Genomic DNA, 22380 nt, shown 5'->3' on the forward strand with positions numbered 1-22380 from the left:
AGGGACAGCACGGGGTTAGATAGAGAGTAAAGATCACTCTACACTGTTTCCATCAAACACACCCAGGACAGGGGCTGCACAGGGTTAGATACAGAATAAAGCTCTCTCTACACTGTCTCCCATCAAACACTCCCAGGACAGGGACGCCATGGGGTTAGATACAGCGTAAAGCTTCCTCTACATTGTCCCCATCAAAACACATCCAGGACAGGGTCAGCACGGGATTAGATTCAGCATAAAGCTCCCTCTACACTACCCCCACCAAACAGCTGAACTCAGGAGGTGAATCAAGAGGAACCACAGTCTGCACAATGGACAAGACAGCAGGCACATGGTAACATCACCAGTTACCACATTCCCCTCTGAGTTACCCACCATCCTTGGTCACACATCGCCAGGTTTTCTCCTCGCCGCTGGGTCACAATCCTGGAACTCTCTTGCTAACAGCACCTTTACCCCATGAACTGGCAACTCACCACCATCTTCTCAAGGGCAATTAGGGATGGACGATAAATGCTGCCAAAGCCTGCATCCCAAATGCTCTGTTACTGGACTGTTGGGCCAAGGTGTGGCAGATGGAGTTTAATTTAGATAAATGTGAGATGCTGCATTTTGGTAAGGCAAACAAGGGCGGGATTTATACACTTAATAGTAGGGTCCTGGAGAGTGTTGCCGAACAAAGAGACCATGGGATGCAGGTTCACAGTTCCCTGAAAGTGGAGTTGCAGGTATACAGGGCGGTGAAGAAGGTGTTTAGTATCCTGGCCTTTATTGGTCAGTGCACTGAGTATAGGAGTTGGGAGGTCATGTTGTGGCTGTACAGGATATTAGTTAGGCCACTTCTGGAATACTGCATTCAATTCTCATCTCCCTGCCATAGGAAAGATGTTGTTAAACTTGAAAATGTGCAGAAAAGATTCACAAGGATGTTACGGAGACTGGAGGGTTTGAGCTATAGGGAGAGGCTGGATAGGCTATTTTCTCTAGGGCATCAGAGGCTGAGGGGTGACCTTACAGAGGTTTATAAAATCATGAGGGGCATGGATAGGGTGAATAGCCAAGGCTTTTTAACCAGAGTATAGGTTTAAGGTGAGAGGGGAAAGATTTAAATCAGACCTAAGGGGCAACATTTTCACGCAGAGGGATGGTGTGTGTATGGAATGAACTGCCAGAGGATATGGTGGAGGCTGGTACAATTACAACATTTAAAATGTATCTGGATGGGTACATGAATAAGAAAGGATGGATACAGAGTAAAGCTTCCTCTACACTCTCCCCATCAAACACTCCCCAGGACAGGGACAGCATGGGGTTTGATACAGAGTAAGGCTTCTTTGTCACTGTCCTCATCAGCTCCCAAGATAGGGCCAGCACAGGGTTAGAGGCAGAGTAAAGCTCTCTCTACACTGCCCCTCATCAAAAACCTCCAGGAAAGGAACAGCACAGGATTAGAAACTGAATAAAAGCTGCCTCTACACTGTTCCCATCAAACACTCCCAGGATAGGGACAGCACGGAGTTAGATATAGAGTAAAGCTTCCCTTAACACTGTCCACCATCAAATGCTGGCAAATGGGACTGGATTAATTTAGAATATCTGGTTGGATAATTTAAACAGAAGAGTCTGTTTCCGTTCTGTATGTCTGTATGAGTCTACTGCAAATTGTGCCCAATGGCAAAAGGATTTTTTAACGTCTTGTTCAGATGTGATGAGATTTCCTGTATACAGTAAATGATTGAATGTAAGTGATTGGTAAGAGTTTGATGAAGCAATTACGAAAGCTACAGATAATAAGTTTGGGTTTTAGAAGGTCATCAAGGAGGGTCCCGAGACAATGTGGAGTGCTGCAAGGCTGCACTCAGAGACAAATCATGAGAAGTGACAGATCTTTCAAGGGTATTTTAAATCATGTTGAAAAGGTTTAGCACAAAGTTTGTTTTGTACAAAAATAGTCTTGCATTTCTTTTTTTCTTATTCAACCCCTGTGACAGTAAGACCACATGAAATAGGAATAGGAGTAGGCCATTCAGCCCCTTGAGACTGCTCCACCACTGAATAGAATCAAGGCTGATCCGACATTCCTCACGTCCACTTTCCTGCCCTTTTCCTGTAACTCTTGATTCCCCGACTTATCAAGAATCTATCTCAGCCTTCAATATACACAAGGATTCTGCCCCCACAGCTCTCTGGGGCAGAGTTCCAAAGACTCATAACCCTCTGAGAGAAGATATTCCTTCTCATCTCAGGCACCCCTTTATTCTGAGACTGTGACCTCTGGTCCTAGACTCTCCCAGTAGGGGAAACATCCTCTCAGCATTGACCCTGTCAAGCCCCTTAAGAATCCAATATGTTTCAATGAGATCCCCTCTCATTCTTCTAAACTCCAATGAGTAGAGTCCCAACCTGTTTAGCCTTTGCTCATAAGACAATCCCTCCAAATCTAGTGAACCTTCTCTGAACTACCTCCCATGATCGAAAATAACTTTCTTCCTCTCCTGAGGTGACTCAGCAGTCCAATACTGGATCCACACACCCCACTATAGCTGGATTAGATTCGATTTCAAGAGGATTATACAGAAATGACAGAAAAGTGGAGTTGAGGATTATCATATGAGCCATAATTTCATTGAATGTTAGAGCAGACTCAATGGGCTGAATGGCCTACTTCTGCTTCCATGTCTTAGAGAATAATAGTCAAACAGCACAGAAACAGACCCTTCTTTCCGACCAGTCCATGCCGAACATGTTCCCAAACCAAAATAGTCCCACCTGCCTGCGCTTGGCCCGTGTCCCTCCAAACATTTCTTATTCATATACTTATCAAATATCTTTTAAACGTTGTAACTGTACCTGCATCCACCACTTCCTCTGGAAGTTCATTCCACACGTGAACCACACTCTGTGTAATAAAGTTGTCCTCATGTCTTTTTTAAATCTTTCCCCTCCCACCTTAAAAATATGCCTCCTAATCTTGAAATCCCCCACCCTAGGGAAAAGATACCTGCCACTCACTTTATCTATACCCTTCATGATTTTATGAACCTCTATAAGATCACCACTCAACCTCCTAAACTCCAGTGAAAGAAGTCCCAGCCTACTCAGCCTCTCCTTAGAACTCAAATCCTCCATTCCTGGCAACATCCTGGTAAATCTTTTCTGAAGCTTAATAATATCCTTCCTATAACAGGGCGACCTGTAGTCTAGAAGAAGCCTCACCAATGTCCTGTACAACTGCAGCATAACATCACAACTCCTTTCCTCAAAGGTCTGAGCAATGAAGGTGAGTGTACTAAACACTTTCGTAACCACTCTGTCTATATGTGACGCAAACTTCAAAGAATTATGTATCTGAACGCCTAGGTTCCCCTGTTCTACAACTCTACCCAAGGCCCTACTTTTAATTTTACAGCTTGCTTTACCAAAATTCAATATTATGGTCTTGTTGTCTAACTTAAAGTCTTAACGCGTCCAGGTTAGGGATTGGAAGTGGCTGTGGATTTCTTCCTGGGTTTAGAATTATCACTCACATAAATGATCCCAGCACCTTCTCTTGTTAATATGACTCAAAGTTTCCAATACTAACAGGCACATGACACTGCATCTTACTGCAATCTGGACTTCCGTTGTGAATACTTGTTTATATTTAAGAGCCATCTGGGAAATACTGGAAGATTTTGAATTATTTAGACATTCTCTGGAATGAAAAAGGGTTTTTAACCACATGGATTTCTTGGAAATGTAAAATCAAGGTTTCAAGTGTGTTGTGGTTTACTTCCTGTTGACAGGAAATCAAGTGACTTTGGAGAAAACAGCTTAGCAAAGCTTTCAAGGAGATAAGAGATGGAGCTTATTGGAAAACCTGGCTTTGAAAGGTCTTGGGTGTGGACTGTGTGCGAATAGTTGCCTAGCAACACTTTCTGGTCTTAAAACTTCCATGTTACAGATCCAAAAGTAAAGGAGACACCCCACAAGATGAGAAACTCTCTCCTGATTTTTTTTTCTTAGTTTGAGCTCCTGCAAACCTGATAGAGTTTCCACATACCGATATGTATCTGGTAAAACTGGAAGAAGTGGGCTGAAACCGATACCCAACAACTCAAATCCAAATTGGTTAGAATCATAAGAGGACAACGATCATCAATCTATCACTGTCAAAAATTCAGCTTTCATGAACAGGAGACCCTGCGGATGTGAGAAGTCATCCCATGCTGTCTTTTACTTTCAACCCTCAGTCCACAAGGGCAGTTTTCTGTTTCCACATTTTGCCTATTTTTATTAATGAATTCACCATCTCTGCAGACTTGTATTTTTGTGTTGTTTGAGTATGTCTGTATGTGGATTACGGGGTTGCAATTTAATTCCAGATCATAACTTAGGCATTAACTTGTGTTTGCCACTTAGTTTAAGAATAAATTTTGTTCATAATGAATGGATTATTTAAGTTTGTTAAAGAAGTTGGTGAATACTTTTTCTTTGGAAGAAGGGCAAAAGAGTAGCAATTTGCTATTTTAGCAATTGTACCAACAAAATTACACTGATAGTGTGACTTATGGGTCTGGATTATCACCAGTTTCCTCCTGTCACACTCATAACGCTGTGTAGTTGTCCCAGTTTGTCAAACTGCATTAGGGCGAACTGAGAAAATATTTAGCAACTATGTCATGGACCAGACCAGACCCCCTCAAAATATTGTAAGAAGGTGGCCTAGCCCCTAACATTTTCTTATTTTCAAGGTAGATGTGAAGTGCTGTGTTCCAGATGCGATGTGACTAGTCAAATTATTTGACGTTAAGCAAAATACAATTTATTTAAACACTGAGTTAAAATACAAGCAAAGAAAAGAAGAATTTAGAATAACTTAATTATTGGAAAATTAACTGAATAATAGATTCAGTAACTATTACTAATTAACTGTTAAAATATAGTAACATCCCATGAACACACCCCTTGGCATAAAGGTATATTCAGACACAGATTCTTATATGCAGTTCTCCAATCCAGGAGGAAAAAAATCAAGAGAAAGTTCAGAGAGAATCATTCACTGGAGCACCCAACACTTTTGAGATCCCAAAGGCCTCTGATGCTACTGAAATAATACCAAAAACCAGAAATCTGGATCTGAGAGAACTGGTAACACCCATTCAGGCTATTAGAAAAACCCAAAGCCTCCTATGCTGTTTACTTAAGCCATCTTTAGTAGCGAGTTTATCACCTCTGCTTTTACAACTACTCTTCAAAAAAAACCCAAAATAATCTTTTAAAGTGACAGCATCATCACAACTAATAGAAGAGTGTTATAGAGTAGGTACTCTCTGTTCTGCTAAAACTATGAAATTAGAACTGATAAAAGCTCATTAATTTAAAATTTGAAATCTATTTTCTTCTCACTCTCCACACATTTTCCTGACCTGTTAAGTGTTTCCAGCACTTTCTGCCGTTATCTTAAATATTTCATAAAGTCATAGAATTGCACAGCACGAAAACAGATCCTTTGCTCCAACTTGTCCACACCAGCCAGATATCCTAAATTAATCTAGTCCCCTTTGCCAGCATTTGGCCCGTATCCCTCTAAACCCTTCTTATTCATATACCCATCCAGATGCCTTTTAAATGTTGCAATTGTACTAGCCTCCACCACTTCCTCTGGCAGCTTATTCCATACACACACCATCGTCTGTGTGAAAAACTTGTCCCTTAGGTTCCTTTTAAATCTTTCCTCTCTCACTTCAAACGTATGCCCCCTAGTTTTGGACTCCGCTACCCTGGGGAAAACACCTTGACTATTCACACTATCCATGCCCCTCATGATTTTATAAACCTCTATAAAGTCACCTCTCAACCTCTGAAGCTCCAGCGAAATAGCTCCAGCCTATTCAGCCCCTCCCTATAGTTCACTTTGGAAGCAAAAACAAGAAGGCAGATTACTACCTGAATGGCTGTAAATTGGGAGAGGGGAGTGCGCAGTGGGACCTGGGTGTCCTTGTGCACCAGTTGCTGAAGGTAAGCATGTAGGTGCAGCAGGCAGTAAAGAAGGTAAATGGTATGTTGGCCTGTATTGCGAGAGGTTTCCAGTACAGGAGCAGGGGATGTGTTGTTGCAGTTATACAGGACCTTGGTGAGGCCACACCTAGAATATTGTGCGCAGTTTTGGTCTCCTTTTCTGAGGAAGGATGCTCTTGCTCTCGAGGGAGTGCAGCGAAGGTTTACCAGGCTGATTCCGGGAATGGCGTTAGGAGGAGAAAACAGCACCTCTGATTGTACTGCATGTCGTGCTTCAGATACCTAGCTAACTCAATGCAAGCAACCATCCTTTCTCTATACTGAGTCATAGGGCCATAGAGTCATACAGCGCAGAAACAGACCCTCCGGTCCAATTTGTCCATGTCGACCAAGTTTCCTAAACTGAACTAGGCCCATTTGTCAGCATTTGGCGCAAATTCCTCTAAACCCTTCCTATTCATCTACCCATCCAGATGCCTTTCAATTGTAGTAATTGTACCAGCTTCCACCACTTCCTCTGGCAGCTTATTCCATATACGCACCACCCTCTGCGTGGAAAACTTGTCCCTTAGGTCCCTTTTAAATCTTTTCTCTCTCACCCCAAACCTATGCCCTCTAGTTTTGGACTCCCCTACCCTGGGAAAAAAAGACCTTGGCTATTCACCTTATCTATGCCCCTCATGGTTTTATAAAATTCAATAAGGTCACCTCTCAACCTCCAATGCTCCAGGGTGAATAACTCCCAGCCTATCCAGCCTCACCATATAACTCAAACCCTCCAGCCCCGGAAATATCCTTGCAAATTTTTTCTGCACCTTGTCCAGTTTAACAACATCCTTCGTACAGCAGGGAAACCAGAATGACACGCAATATTCTAAAACTGGCTTCAACAAGATATTATACAGCTGTATCAAGGCTTTTAGTTTTCTCTGTTCACAGGATGCTAACTGAGGGATATAGAGTGCCCGGGGGGACAGGACTTGGTGCCTTGTGTATAGACTTGGCTACCTTAACCAGGGAGTCCTGCCTTGTGCGGGGGAGGTCTTGCGCTTCAGTAGTAACATCCCTACCTCACTTCAAGACCCAAGCGATGACTGGCTGGAGTTGGAAGGTGTGTTGTTAACGTAGTGAAGCCTGTCGATTATTACCTTCTACATCCTACCCATGCCCCTCAAAACAGTTAGACAACTAGTCGTAGAGTCATAGAGCATGGAAACAGACTGTTCGGTCCAACCAGTCCATGCCGACCATAACCCCAAACTGAACTAGTCCCACCTGCCTGCACTTGGCCCATATTCCTCCAAACCTTTCCTATTCATGTACTTTTCCAAATGTCTTTTAAATGTTGTAACTGTACCCACATCCACCACTTCCTCTGGAAGTTCATTCCACACACAAACCACTCTCTGTGTAAAACAAATTGCCCCTCCTGTCTTTTTAAAATCTTTCTCCTGTCACCTTAAAAAAATGCCCTCCAGTGTTGTCATTCACCTTATCTATATCCCTCATGATTTCGTAAACCTCAATAAGGTCATCCCTTAATCTCCTACACTCCAGAGAAAAAAAACTCCCTGCTTATTTTTATATCTCAAACCCTCCATTCCCAGCAACATCCTGGTGAATCTTTTCTGAACCCTCTCCAGTTTAATAATATCCTTTCTATAACAGGGCGACCAGAACTGGACACAGTACACCAGAAGATGCCTCACCAACGTCCTGTACAACCTCAATATGACGTCCCAACTCCTATACTCAAAGATCTGAGCAATGAAGTATAATACTGGAAGGAAACTAAGTCAGAAATATATCAATAATAATTAAGAAAAAGTTATCTACGCTTCTAGCAAATTAATTGAAATTTTAATCACTTCTAACCCATGAAAACTTTAAAAAAAGAGATAAGCTGGGCTGGATCTTTCTGGAGGTGAAGCATTAGATATTTCTACCGTGTCTTTAAACATCTTTGAATCTGTGTTATCAAGGAATAGACTGTTTTTCTTTCCTTCTTTACCTGCATTTCTGATGTTCATAAACTTCTGTTTTGTTTTGGTGTTAAAACAAAGACTGCAAAGTAAAAATTCACTTATTTAAGAAAAAAACAATAAAATATATGGTCTTACCTAGCTCGCTTTCTATCAGCAATCTGACTGTCCAGTACCATCCACTGGATTGGAATCACTAGAAATTCACTTCAGACAGCACCTTCCAAACCCCACTTCCACCTAGAAGGACAAGGGCAGCAGATACATGGGAACACCACTGCTTTCAAATTCTCCTCCAAGCCACTCACTGCCCTGACTTGGAAATATATCAGCTGTTCCTTCACTGTCGCTGGGTCAAAATCCTGGTATTCTCTCCCTAACGGTCAACGCACAGCAGGTGGACATGCAGTGGTTCAAGAAGGCAGCTCACCACCACCTTCTCAATGGGCAACTAGGGATGGGCAATAAATGCTGGCCAGCCATTGATGCCCACATCCCACAAATTGACTTTTTTAAAAAAAATCATAATAATGCTCACGAGAGTTTAGGAGAATGAGAGGTGGTATTATTTTAAGAAATAATGTACTGACGGGGCTTGACCTGAAGATGGTTCCGTTCATGAAAATTCAGAACCAAGCTACACAGATTCAAAATAAAGGATCTCACATTTAAGCCAGCAATGAGGAAGAATATTTTTCTCTTGCAATGTCATTAATGTTTGGAATTCTCTCCCTTTGGTAGAAGCCAGGTCACTGAATACATTTCAGGCTGGGTTAGATAGGTATTTGATCTACAAGAGAGTCACTGGTAATGGGGAGGGTTAAGGCAGGAGATTGGAGATGAGGCCAGATTTGATTGGCCACAAACTTATTAAAGGCAGAATAAACTCAAGGTGCCGAACGGTCTATACTTGCAGCATTCCCTCTCCTCAGGGCACCAGGGGGTTATCTCCTCTGACAGAACAGCCATGGAGGTGTTTAGCTCTAGTTATGAGGGGAGAAGGGGTCCTCTGTCTGAGAAACACTAGCTCCAGCACTGCTGCATGGTGCATGTCAGCCCAGGTAATGTGCTCAGGTTTCTGATGTGCCACATAAAGCACCCCCCCCACCCAATGTTCTGATTCAGAGGTGTGACTGTCACCCACTGAGCTACAGCTGACAGCTTGCAGTCAAGTTATTACAGCAATGGGTGCCTGTCCTTACTGCCTCTCTCTCTTTCATACACACACAGACACACATATACATACACACAAATTTACATACAGATGCACACTTGCACATGCAGACACACAGACACACACACAATCTCAACACAGACAGGCACACGCACACATATTTACACACACGTACACATACAGACACATACACGCACACAATCCCATACACAGACATGCATACACACACACTCTCACACACATAAGCTCTCACACATACTCACACATATGCACACAATCTTGCTCACATACACACACTCTCACTTACACATACACACACACCGACCCACACAAAGACACATACATACACACTCAGACACACACTCTCTCTCACATACACTCAGACATACACTGTCATACACACACACAGACACACACACTCTCTCACTCGCACACTCTCCCACACACACACACACACAGACACAATTTTAAAGTATCTTTGATGTTTACCGTCTGAAAGGACATCATATTATCATGAAAATGTAAAGCCCAGGTGCCCTTTTCTCATTAATGGATACCTTTCACTTCACAAGCTATTCATTATGAATCAGTGACTCCCAGTTGAATACACTCAAGAATCCCATTATGGGCTCTCATGGCAACTCCACGCTTGATACCAGCTGAGCCTCTATGTCAGAAGGTCACAGGTTCAATTCCTGCACCAGAGAGGTAACAAAATACTGCACTGAGTGGTGATAGCACAGAGGGAGGCCATTCAGCCCATTATCTCTGTGTGGTTCACTGATTGATCAGTACCACACAGTCCTGCCTAAGCCCCATCCACGTTCTTTCATTTTAGATAATAACTTGATTCCCTCTTGTCAACCTCAACGGAACCAGTCTCTCCCATCCTTTTGAGCAGAAAATTCCAGATCCCAACGTCTTGTTGCATGATAATATTGACGATCGTGTTGCCATTGCTCTGGATGACATTAACCTTTATGTCCAGCACCTCTCATTGACCTGCTGACATTTACGGCATATTCCTGCAAGAGGCGCTAGACATTTTTATTCGATACTAAACCGAAGCTTTGCCAACCCAGCAGAAGATCCCACACTTTAGAGTCATACAGCACGGAAACAGGCCCTTCAGCCCAACTCATTCAGTTTGGGATACCAGGTCAGCATGGACTAGTCCCATTTGCCTGCATTTGGCCCATATCCTACCAAACCTTTCCCTTTCACATAGCCATCCAGGTGCCTTTTAAATGCAATTGTACCAGGATCCATCACTTCCTCTGGCAGCTCATTCCATACACGCACCACCCTCAGTGTAAAAAAGTTGCCCCTTAGGTCCCTTTTAAATCTTTCCCCTCTCACCTTAAACTTATGCCCTCTAGTTTTGGACTCCCCTAATCTGGAGAAAAGACCTTAACTATTCGCCCTCTCCATGACCCTCATGATGTTATAAACCTCACTAAGGTCACCCCTCAGCCTCCAACGCTCCAGGGAAAATAGCCCCGGCCTAGACTTCTCTCCCTATGAGTCCCTCTCCCAACCAACATGTTATGCTTACATGAGTTTCGCGATGTTTGATTAATCACATTTCAAGTTTGAAGAAATGAGAACTTTACTGTTTTAGTTCATGCAAGCTGCTTATAGAGATGGGGCTCACCATTTATTCTGCACCAAATCACCTTCTGCTGGCCCAGCTACTTGACTGAAGTGCAGCTATGAAATGTTGCCTACTAAAGTATCAGTTCCTAGTTCCCAATATTGACAGAGCTATATAACACAGCAACCCTGAAGCAGATTATCCAGCCAGTCAGCTTGTGACTGTTTCCGGGATCTTTCTATGCACAAATTGGCTGCCATGATTTCCTGAAGTCGAACAGTGACTACACAGTGCATGTTACGGCGTGTCAAGTGCCTTCATCTCTCCTCATGGGACAATCCCATAATCCAGGGCAGGGGTGGATTTTGCAGAATCTTCCCTGCACTCCCTCGAAGGCAAATCCTGCCCATCCTCAGGTTTCGAGGCCAAAGCTGCGTACACAGTTCACTGGAGTGGGATTATCCAGAGAACCTCTCAGCCAGCAAACAGCTCTTAAATAAAATTATCTGGGAACAGTCGCTTTGTGGGATCTTCCAGTGCACTGCTTTTTGCCATGTCCCCAACTTCATCACGGTGACCCTATTTCAAAAGTACCTTGCTGTAAAATGCTCCGAGACAACTGGAAAGACGCTACATAAATGCAACTCTTTCCCTGCTCAGTGTCCATGGTTACATTGCGCCTTTGTTGGATTCCTGATGAATCCCGTTCTTTAACTTTCATACCGGAGGTTTACCATCAGCAAGACCACTACACATCCGGCTGTGTTCTGTTAAATAGCACGATTGCAAAGTTTGCACTGAGTCCCTCTGCCAGATAAGGCACTCGACTCTGAGTCAGAGATGCTGCAGATTCAAGTTTCATTCAACAGATTTGACCTGCCTCATCCAGGCTACTCCCATAGAACTCCCGCAGAGGGAGTGTGGCGCTGTCCAAGGTGCTACCTTTCCAACAAGGCGTTGATTCAGAACCCTGTACACCCGCTCAACTGATTTCTTTTGGCCCAACAGGTCCCTGTTGGTATTTTTGATCTGCACAGTCACCACGCTGTTTACTTTAATGCATCTTCCCAATCCTAGCTCTGGGAAAAGATCCCACGACATTTTCAGAAGAAGGGAGATGCAATTCTTGACAACTCCGTGCCCTGGGACAACATTCACCACCGGTCCCCCGACCACCCACTTCTCCCCCCCCACCACTGTTAAACGAATCCAAACCAGGGCGGTGAAGTGCAAAGCAAGACTCAATTCTTTGTCTTGGTATTAGGTTTATTCCTAGTGCACAGCCCTACAGATCCCTGCTTCCGAACTACTATCGCAATGTTCAAGCGATGAGACACAAATCCATTATCTGGTCAACTATCACATTGCAGATTGCAGAATCTTGCTGTGCTCCTTTGCGGAATCTTACTGTGTTCCATTTTGCTGCTGTGGTGCCTATGTTACTGAATAACAGTGTCAATGTTTGTTAATTATGTTATTGAAGATACACAGGGGAAATGGTGATGTTCGATTCAGGTCTGGGACCGTGTAGAGTCATACAGCATGGAAACAGACCCTTCGGCCCAATTCATCCATGCTGACCAGGTAGTTCAACTTAGAAGTCCATTTGCCTGTGTTTGGTCCATATCTATCTAACCCTTTCCTATTCATGTACTTGTCCAAAAGTCTTTTAAATGTTCTAATTGTACCCACATCTACCACTTCCTCTGGCAGCTCATTCCATCCACACACCCCATATAAAGAGAGTCAGGGCAGCTAGGCTATGGAATGTGGGGTGCATCTTTATTTCCAACACTACCTCTCTTTTGCAGTTATATCTGTATTCCAGGGGGAGGCCGTGGCATTGTGGTAATGTCACTGGACTAATAATTCCCAAACTCTAGGTTAATGTTCAAGGAACACAGCTTTGAATCCCACCACTGTGGATGATGAAATTTGAATTTATTAAAACTTAGGAATTCAAAAGCTGGCCATTGCTAATCATGTGTCCACTGTCAATTGTCGCAAAATCTCAAGGAACTACAGAGAATTGTGAACACAGCCGAGTCCATTGGGTCCATCTATATTTCTCGCTGCTTCAGGAAGGCAGCCAACATCATCAAAGGCCCCTCGCATCCCGATTATAGTCTCTTCCATCGGGTAGAAGATACAAAAGCTTAAACACACATATCAACAAGTTCAGGAACAGTTTCTTCCCCATTGTTATTAGACTTCTGAATGGATCTCTCAAATTTTAAATCTAGTTTGCTGGTCTCGCTCTTCATGCACCTTCTCTGCAGCCTTAACTTTGTATTCCTCGCTCTATTACCCGAACGCAGTTTGTATGGTATGATCTGCCTGCACTGCACGCAAAACAAAACTTTTCACTGTACTTAGGTTCATGTGACAATAATAAATCAAACCGAAAAAAAATCAAAATAATGCCCTTTAGGTGGGGAAATCCGCCTTCCTTACGTGGTCTGACCTAACATGATTCCAGGCCCCACAGCAATGTGGTTGACTCTTAACCCCTCATTACAGATGGGCAATAAATGCTGGGCTTAGCCAGCAGTGCCCACATCCCATGATTTAAAGATTTAAGAGACTCCACTTTGCACAATCTGTCATTTGCGGTCACCTGCTCTTAGGATGTACTGAGGATGTCGAAGGTGCTACAGGAATGCCTGGGCCCCTATCCTGAGCAAACCAGCTCACTGGAAGCCGGTTGGGTTCACACAAGGCCAGGTTCTTAAAAAGAAAATCCTATAAAGAGGGGTCTACAAGAAAAAAAACCCATGAATTCCAAAGGAAAAGTAATGTACCTCAATTAAAGTGTGAGTTTGCAGAAGCGATGATGTTCTCCGGCCCACGTGGTCAGTCAGTCACGGGAGAATGAGAGCGAATCTGTGGACATTGCATGTTCCCTCTCCAAATATATCTGGGCCATCTGCTCCCGTGTAAATCAAATAAGCAAATGAATTAAAGAACAATGTCTTCATGGGGTACTGCAATTAAAACAACATTCGTTTGCAAAGTGTCTTAAAGGAGGAAAGAGAACCAAAGGATGTAAGGGAAAGTGTATTTCAGAGCTTGAGAGCGTCTCATTACCAATGGTCTCAAAGTGTGAGATAATATTATGAGCGGGTGTAGATAAGGTGAATAGCCCAGGTCATTCCCCCCAGGTTAGGGGAGTCCAAAATTAGAGGGCATAGGTTGAATGTGAAAGGGGAAAGATTTAAAAAGGACCTAAGGGGCAACTTTTCATACAGAGGGTGGTGTATGTACAGAACGAGCTGCCAGAGGGAGTAATGGAGGCTGGTACAATTACAACATTTAAAAGGCATCCAGATGAACACATGAATAGGAAGGCCCTAGAGGGAACAAAAACAGAAGTTGCTGGAAAAACTCATCAGGCCTGGCAGCATCTGTGGAGAGAAATCAGAGTTAACATTTTGGGTCCAATGATGCTTCTTCAGAACTAAGATTTAGAGGGATATGGGCCAAAAGCAGGCAAAAGGGACTAGTTAAGTTTGGGAAACCCGGTCGGCATGGAGGAGTTGGGCTGAAGGGTCTGTTTCCTGTACGACTCTATGAGAAGCAAGGTGATTTATAAATATCTCCATCAGCTTTCCATCCTCTCCAATTCTCAGCAGTTGTCAGACAGTGATGGACCCAGGAGCTCTGCGAATTAATTACAGCCGTAGTTTACATTAACACGCACTCTGGCAAGTTCAGTGATCAGCTTGATACCACCTGAAGCTTCAAAGTCCCAGGAGACAGACTTGTCAGTTTTGGTTAGATTTGAGGCCCTTTTCTCCAGCTCATTTCCAGCTGCCCTCACTTGCTGTTGTTGCGGGGAGGGGACAGAGATCAGACCCTGGTGGGGGGAATATTTGGAGCCCCACCTGATATGGACATACAGCACTCACACATTGACATTCAGGGCAAACTGCACAATGATGGTCTACTCTCTCCTCCCTCTGCCCAGTGCCTAAAAACAGCATCAAATCAGCACTTCAGATTCCACATCTTCCATTAACGTAATAACAGGTCCGCTGTCCTTGATGTCAGAGAAACTGCACACCCCCCTGGGCTACAACTGTCTGTCTGTGTCAGTCTGATATCTGTGAGAGGGTAGACAGCTTATAGGACTGGAGATAGCCCCAGAAAAAACATCAGACACCAGACATGACTCCAGGCACTGGCAGGAGAAGATATCAGCTCTGCTGGTGTGAATTACAAAGAGAAATAAGAGTGTGAGAAAACCTTTCAGTCTTTCTCCAGTCTGATCTAACTGCAGTTTCAACTCCACTTTCCTGCCCCATCCCTGTGTGTTGTTGATTTCCCCAGTGGCCAAATATTGATAAATTTCAGCTTTGGATATTGTCGATGAGGGAGCATCCTTATCCTTCTCTCTCCTCGCTTAAACAATCACCCCATTTAAGACGGAGATGGGGGTGGAAGTTTTTTCTCTGTCTCAGAGGGTTGTGAGTCTTTAGAATTCCCTTCCTCAACAGGCAGTCGATTCAGAACTTCTCCATTTTATTTAAGGCAGAGGTAGATAAATTCCTGACGACCCATGGGGATGAAAGATTACAGGGTGATAAAAACCAGATCGTCCATGATCGTATTGAATGGCAGAACAGGCTTGAAGGGCCGAATGGCCAACTCTTGTTCCTTAATCGTATATTTGAAGAAATTCCAAAAACTCACAAACCTCCAAGTGAAGAAATTTCTCCTCAAATCGAAGCCCCAAACAGCCGAGCCCTCATAGAATCCTTACAGTACGGGAAGAGGCCATTCGGCCCCCATTGGCTCTGCACTGACCCTCTGCACTATAATCCTACATTCCCCATGGCTGACCCACAAATCCTGCACATCCCAAGACACTATGGACAATATGGACAATTTAGCACGGCCAATCCACCTAACCTGCACATCTTTGGACTGTGGGAGGAAATCAGAGCACCCGGCAGAAACCCACACAGAAACAGGGAAAATGTGCAATCTCCACACAGACAATTGCCCAGGGGAGGAATCAAACCTGGGTCCTTGGTGCCGTGAGGAAGCAGCGCTAACAACTGAACCACCAACTCGGTATAAGGCTCCTCCCACACCCCTCCAATTCTTGACCTCCAAATTGGGGGTAATGGGCTCTCAGAGTCTACCCTCCCAAGACTTCAATCGACTGCACATGAACGCATGGGATCAACTCTCATTCTTCCAAATGTCAACTAGAGGTTCATTCTGCACAAGCTGTTCCTCCGGGGCAACCCCAACCTTTCAACATGTCGATCCCATGAGCTTTTGCACCGAATGTAAGCAGACGGGAATTCTGCGTCATATTCTGTTGTGCTCCAGGAGTGCGTGCCACGACAAGCTGAGAAGTGCACTGTGAAATTTTCAGGAAGTGGCGCTACTTTGTCTGAGCTCCGAGGCTGTGTCCATGCTTCCCACCTCTTTCAGAGCTTCAGTGTCCATTACCGAAGGTAGTGTCTGCTGGCATCGGGGATCCCCTATCAACTACGCTTGCAAGCAGTCCCCTGCGTAGACATCCGGTACCGTCCGTGAGTAGAGATGCAACACCACGCACGCACGGATATAGTTGAGTTGAGCGGGTTTTGAAACCGGGTCTGCACTCGCCATCAGAAACAGTGTAATGCTTTCGATTCTTCTTTAGCTTATTGATGTTGCAAACCTCTCCAGTGAGGCCATAACCATAAAAAATGCAAATAAACAAGCAATCAGTTCAGCTGAAAAGACTGGCTACACCGTGGAAGTATGCTGTGATACTGAAAAAGTTGGGAACTGTTGGTCTCATGGTCTCACCAACGCCACCTGCACATCTGAAGCAAGACTTCATTGCTCTTAACAATGACCAACATGTGCTGACCTGCTGTGTCCATCATGCTGTGAAATCTGCTGGGCATGTGAGCTGAGACCCAATTGTGGGTTCCGTAGCAAATGACGCATGGTTTATTCCCATTATCAAAACTAATCTACACTGAATGTTACTCCAACACCACTGCCCACAGCGAGCTGGCTGAGGACACTGGCTTCGAAGCACCTCTCTGCGTCCCCTCTCACTCCTATTACGAAAATCTTGTGAATCCATTGACATTCTGTCCGTGTTGAGACATGATCGTCAATTCCTTGTGCCAGGCAGCTCATGAATGGAGAACCGTGTGCTGACGAAATTGACACATCAGCCTCGAATTGAAATCCTCTGGGACTTTGACTCAGGGAAGTGAATACAATTTGTTACTTGGTCAGAAAGGCTCTGGCAGTGACAAACAGGGAGGGTTTGTCATAAAGGACGGGAAGTTTGTGTTTTCACAGCACCTTTCATTACGCCAGTCCATCCCAAAGCAGACGTTGAAGAACTTCTAAAGGGTAGTCACTGTTGTCAGGAAAAATTGCAACCAATTTTCACACAGCAAGCTTCCACAATAAGATCATTTGACCAGGTAGTGATAAGAACATAAGAAATAGGAGCAGGAGTAGGCCATCTGGCCCATCAAGCCTGCTCTGCCATTCAATAAGATGATGGCTGATCTTTTCATGGACTGAGATCCACTCACCCGCCCGCTCACATAACCCTTAATTCTCTTCCTGTTCAAAAATCTAAATATATTTACCTTGAAAACATTCACGAGATAGCCTCAACTGCTTCACTGGGCAGGGAATTCCACAGATTCACAAATCTTTGGGTGAAGAATTTCCTCCTCAACTCAGTCCTAAATCTGCTGTCCCTTACTCTGAAGCTATGCCCCCTGGTTCTAGTTTACCCGCCAGTGGAAACAACCTCCCTGCTTCTATCTTATCCATTCCCTTCATAATTTTATATGTTTCTATAAGATCCCCCTCATTCTTCTAAATTCCAATGAGTATAGTCACAGTCTATTCAATCTCTCGTCATAAGCCAACCTTCTCAATTCTGGAATCAATCACAATCAGCGACTAATAATCATAAAGTCATACAGCAAAGAAACAGATCCTTCAGCCCAACACAACCATACCAACCAGAAACAAACATCAATGACGCGATAACAAAGTGTGGAACTGGAGGAACACAGCAGGCCAGGCAGCATCAGAGAAGCAGGAAAGTTGACGTTTCAGGTCAGGTCTTCAGAATTTTCCTGCTCCTCTAATGCTGCCTGGCCTGATGTGTTCCTCCAGCTCCACACTTTATTATCTCTGACTCCAGCATCTGCAGTTCTTGCTATCTTATCAATCACAAGATATTGGTTTTAAGTTTCAGTAAACACATCCATTGTCAATTGGAGGACACCTGTGAAGGAAATGCATAGCATAACAGAGCGTTCGGTCCAACTCTTCCATGCTGACCTGGTTTCTTAAACTAAATTAGCCCCAACTCTGATTTTGTGTCATTAAGTTGATGATGGCTAATTAAGCCTTCACTTGTGACTTCTGGCCTTGCTCATTCACTCTTTAGAGTCATAGTGTTGTACAGCTCAGAAAGAGACCCTTTGGCCCATCGTGCCCATGCTCCAGCCATTAAGCACCTACCTAGTCTGTCCCATTTTCCAGCATTTGGTCCACAACCTTGTATGCTATGGCACCTAACACACAGAACTCCTAATGTGAAAGCAGGCCATTCAGCCCATTGAGTCCACACCGACTCTCGAAGGAGCATCCCACCCAGACCCACCCTATCCCTGTAACCCTGCTGTCCCCATGGTTAATCCATATAGCTTACACACAATGGGGCAATTTAGCATGGCCAATCCACCTAACCTGCAGACCTTTAGACTGTGGGAGGAAACCAGAGCACCTGGTGGTAACCCATGCAGACACGGGGAGAACGTGCAAACTCCACACAGTCACCCGAGGGTGGAATCAAACCCAGGCCCCTGGTGCTGTGAGGCAGCATTGCTAATCACTGAGCCACCTGACTGCCCCAACTAAATAATAAAAGAATGAAGAGTTATCACATCTCCAGCTGTCCTGTTGAGTGCAAGATGAAAAGCTTCAACAAAATGCAACCATTTCGGCAATATAAGTTCTGCACTACCAAATCCCTATTAATTTTATAAATTTGTTTTGACAAGTTAATTATGTGACCCTTTAATGACTGGTTCTTAATTATCTGATTTGTTCAGTTGCAAAAGAATGCAAATTACAGTATCCCAATAAGACACTGTTATTTAATTTGCTTCCTTATTTGATTTGCTCTAAAAGGATTTATAAAGATGCAGATGAATTTGAATGTCCTTGAAGAGGGAAAAGGCAACATCCACACGTAAGCTTAAGGTCTTCCATGACTGACTGGCACACGACTATGGGCCATCATCACTCTGCAAAATCATACCTTAATTTAAAGCAAACTCTCTCTCTCAGTGTGGAAAGTAAATAACACTCAAAGGCTCTCGCCAAAAACAAAGAACTGGGGCAGGGCTTACACAGTTAATGGTAGGTCCCCAGGGAGTGTTGTCGAACAGAGAGACCAAGGGGTACAGGTACATAATTCCTTGAAAGTGGCATCACAGGTACAGAAGGCATTTGGCATGCTTGCCTACATCAGTCAGAGCACTGAGTGCAGGAGTTGGGAAGTCATGTTACACCTGTACACAACATTGGGAACACTACATCTGGAGTACTGCGCACAATTCTAGTTACCCTGCTTTAGAAAAGGATGTTATTACATTGGAAAAGGTGCAAAAAGAGATTTACAAGGACGTTACCAAGACTGGAGGATTTGAGTTATAAGGAGAGGCTGGATATGCTGGGACAGTTTTGCCTGGAGTGTAGGAGGCTGAGGGGTGACCTTACAGAGGTTTACTAAATCATAAGAGGCGTAGATAGGGTGAATAAGCAAGATCTTTTCCCCTGGGTAGGGGGGTCCAAAACTGGCGGGCATAGGTTTAAGGTGAGAGGGGAAAGATTTAATAGGTACCTGAGGGGCAACTTGTTATACTCAGAGGGTGGAGCGTGTATAGAACAAGCAGCCAGAGGATGTGGTAGAGGCAGGTACAATTACAACATTGAAATGACATTTGGACAGGTACATAGACAGGAAAGGTTCAGAGGGATATGGGCCAAATGCAGGCAAATAGGACTAGTTCAGTTTAGGAAACCTGGTTGGTATGGACGAGTTGGGTCGAAGGGCCTGTTTCCATGCTGTATGACTCTACGTATTAGTTTTCATTTTTAATTAATTTCTTTTTTATGTTACTCTTTTCCTGGATTTTTAGAGTAGCCTGAAACCAAGCATACTTGGTTGGAGATGCATGACAATGAAATGGCTTGGAGCATGGTACTCAGCAAATCTGAGTTGCTCAGGTTAGATGCACTTTTATTTACCATGTGGTGGCCCAGGGCTACAAACAGCGATGGTAGAGGTTCCAATGTTTATTCCAACACAGAGTTGCTGAGAAATCCTGCTCCTCCTGCCTGTCATTGGCATGTCTTGGAATGATTTGCAGGCTGTGACTCAACCAAGGGGTATAAGTGGACCTTCCTTGACCATCAAGTCCTGGAATGGAACTCAAACATGGACTTTCTGTCTCAGAGGCATGGACACCACCCACTGCATCACCGAAACTCCGATACGTAGAGTCACAGAGTCATACAGCACAGAAACAGACCCTTCGGCCCAGCCAGTCCATACCGACCATAATCCCAAACTAAAATAGTCCAATCTGCCTGTGCTTGGCCTATACCCGTTCGAACCTTTCCTTTTCATAACGTTGTAACTGCACCCGCATCCACCACTTCCTCTGGAAGTTCATTTCACATGTGAACCACTATGTGTAAAAACATTGCCCCTCATGTTTTTTAAATCTTTCTCCTCTCACCTTAAAAATATGCCCTCTAGTATTGAAATCCCCCACCCTAAGGAAAAGACACCTGCCACTCACTTTATCTATGTCCCTCATGATTTTATAAACATCTCTAAGGTCACCCCTCAACCTCCTAGGCTCCAGCAAAAAAAGTTCCAGCCTGTCCAGCCTCTCCTTATAACTCAATCCTTCCATTCCCAGCAACATCCTGGTAAATCTTTTCTGAATCTGCACTATTTTAATAATATCCTGTAGGTGTTTTAAATAGACGCTGCTTTAATATTCTGTCTCACTATAAAAAGAAGAATATGGAATTAACCCCGGGTGATTTGGGGGAAGAAGTTGGGCTAAAAAATGTAATGAAAAAAGTAATAAAATTATACAAAATTGATTTTAAAAAGTAAAATAAAAAACAGGCTTGTCTGTCCTTGACTATTTATCTGAATTCTAATGAACCAGACAACAACTGTTAAAGGAGCTACAGTAATGTAAACACAGTAAAAGACTCTTGGTCGCCCACAGGGACAATTATCAAATATTGTTTGACAATGAGTCACAAAAGGCTGCTAACTAAAAGCTTGGTCAAAGCAGTAGATATCAGGTACCATCTTAAAAGAATTTAGGAGAATGAGAGGTGGCCTCATTTAAACATATGGCATCTTATAGGGTTCAACAGGGTCAATGCTGAGAGGATGTTTCCCCTCATGGGAGAGTGTAGGACCAGACGGCAGTCTCAGAATAAACAGGCAGCAATTTAAGACTGAAATGAGGAGGAATTTCTTCTCTGAGTCTTTGGAACACCTTGCTACAGAAAGCTGTGGGGGCAGAGTCCTTGTGTAGGTTTAAGGCTAAGATCAATAGATACTTGATCAGTCGGGGGGAATCAAGGGTCATGGAGAAAGGGGGAGGAAAGTGGATGTGAGGAATGTTGGATCAGCCATGATCTGACTGAATGGCACAGCAGGCTCAAGGGGCCGAACAGCCTACTCCTGTCCTTATTTTTTACGGTTCTTAAGAGGAGGAGGACAGAGGGGGTTAGAGAAGAGAATCTGGAGTCTGTGGCCCACTTCAAGCTGACCATCACTTTTGCTGACATCAGTTTTATATTTTAAAAAATGATTTAACAAACACTTTGAAGCACCTAAGAATAAAGTGTGCTATCTGGAGAATAAAGTACTTTTTTTGTGTGAAAATGTATCATTAATTGCAGATCCTCTTTAAATTTCTCCAGTTCTGATATCAGTCAGCTGAAGGCCAATTCATTCATCCAGGTCGATACTGCCAGCTACTGGCAGACAACTGGCACTGCAGCAGCAGCAACACACCTCGGAACCACTGAAAACGTGAAGCAAAGGCTGGGATAAAATAATGCATATTAACAGAGACTGTGAGCTGTGAGAGAGCCGACATCAGACCAGAGCTCTTTGTCGAGAGGTCCACACGGGGCAAAGAGCAAAAACGATGCGAGAAATTAGGGTCTACAGATATGGGAGGCCAGATCAAATACAGAAACAAAACATGAGAACCAGTGTCTACAGCCATTTAGACCCTCGGAGCGAATGTGTGCAAACACACTCGCACATGTCTGTAGCTGAGCGATGGTGTCGGCTTACTGGGGGGTGGCGAGAAGAGTGGTGGTCCTCTAGGTCCAATTACACACTTTCTCACTACAAAACAGAGTCATTGCAGTTATATCCCCAGGGAAGGGACTGAAAGTTACCAGTGTACAGATACCTCCCAGACAGAGGGACTGAGAGATACCAGTCAATGTACAGATATCTCCCTGAGACAGTGGGAACTGAGGGATACCAGTCAGTGTACAGATATATCCCTGACAGACAGATGACT

This window comes from Rhincodon typus, chromosome 45 (genome assembly GCF_021869965.1).
Source record: "Rhincodon typus isolate 14 chromosome 45, sRhiTyp1.1, whole genome shotgun sequence".
In the NCBI taxonomy this organism is placed as follows: domain Eukaryota; kingdom Metazoa; phylum Chordata; class Chondrichthyes; order Orectolobiformes; family Rhincodontidae; genus Rhincodon; species Rhincodon typus.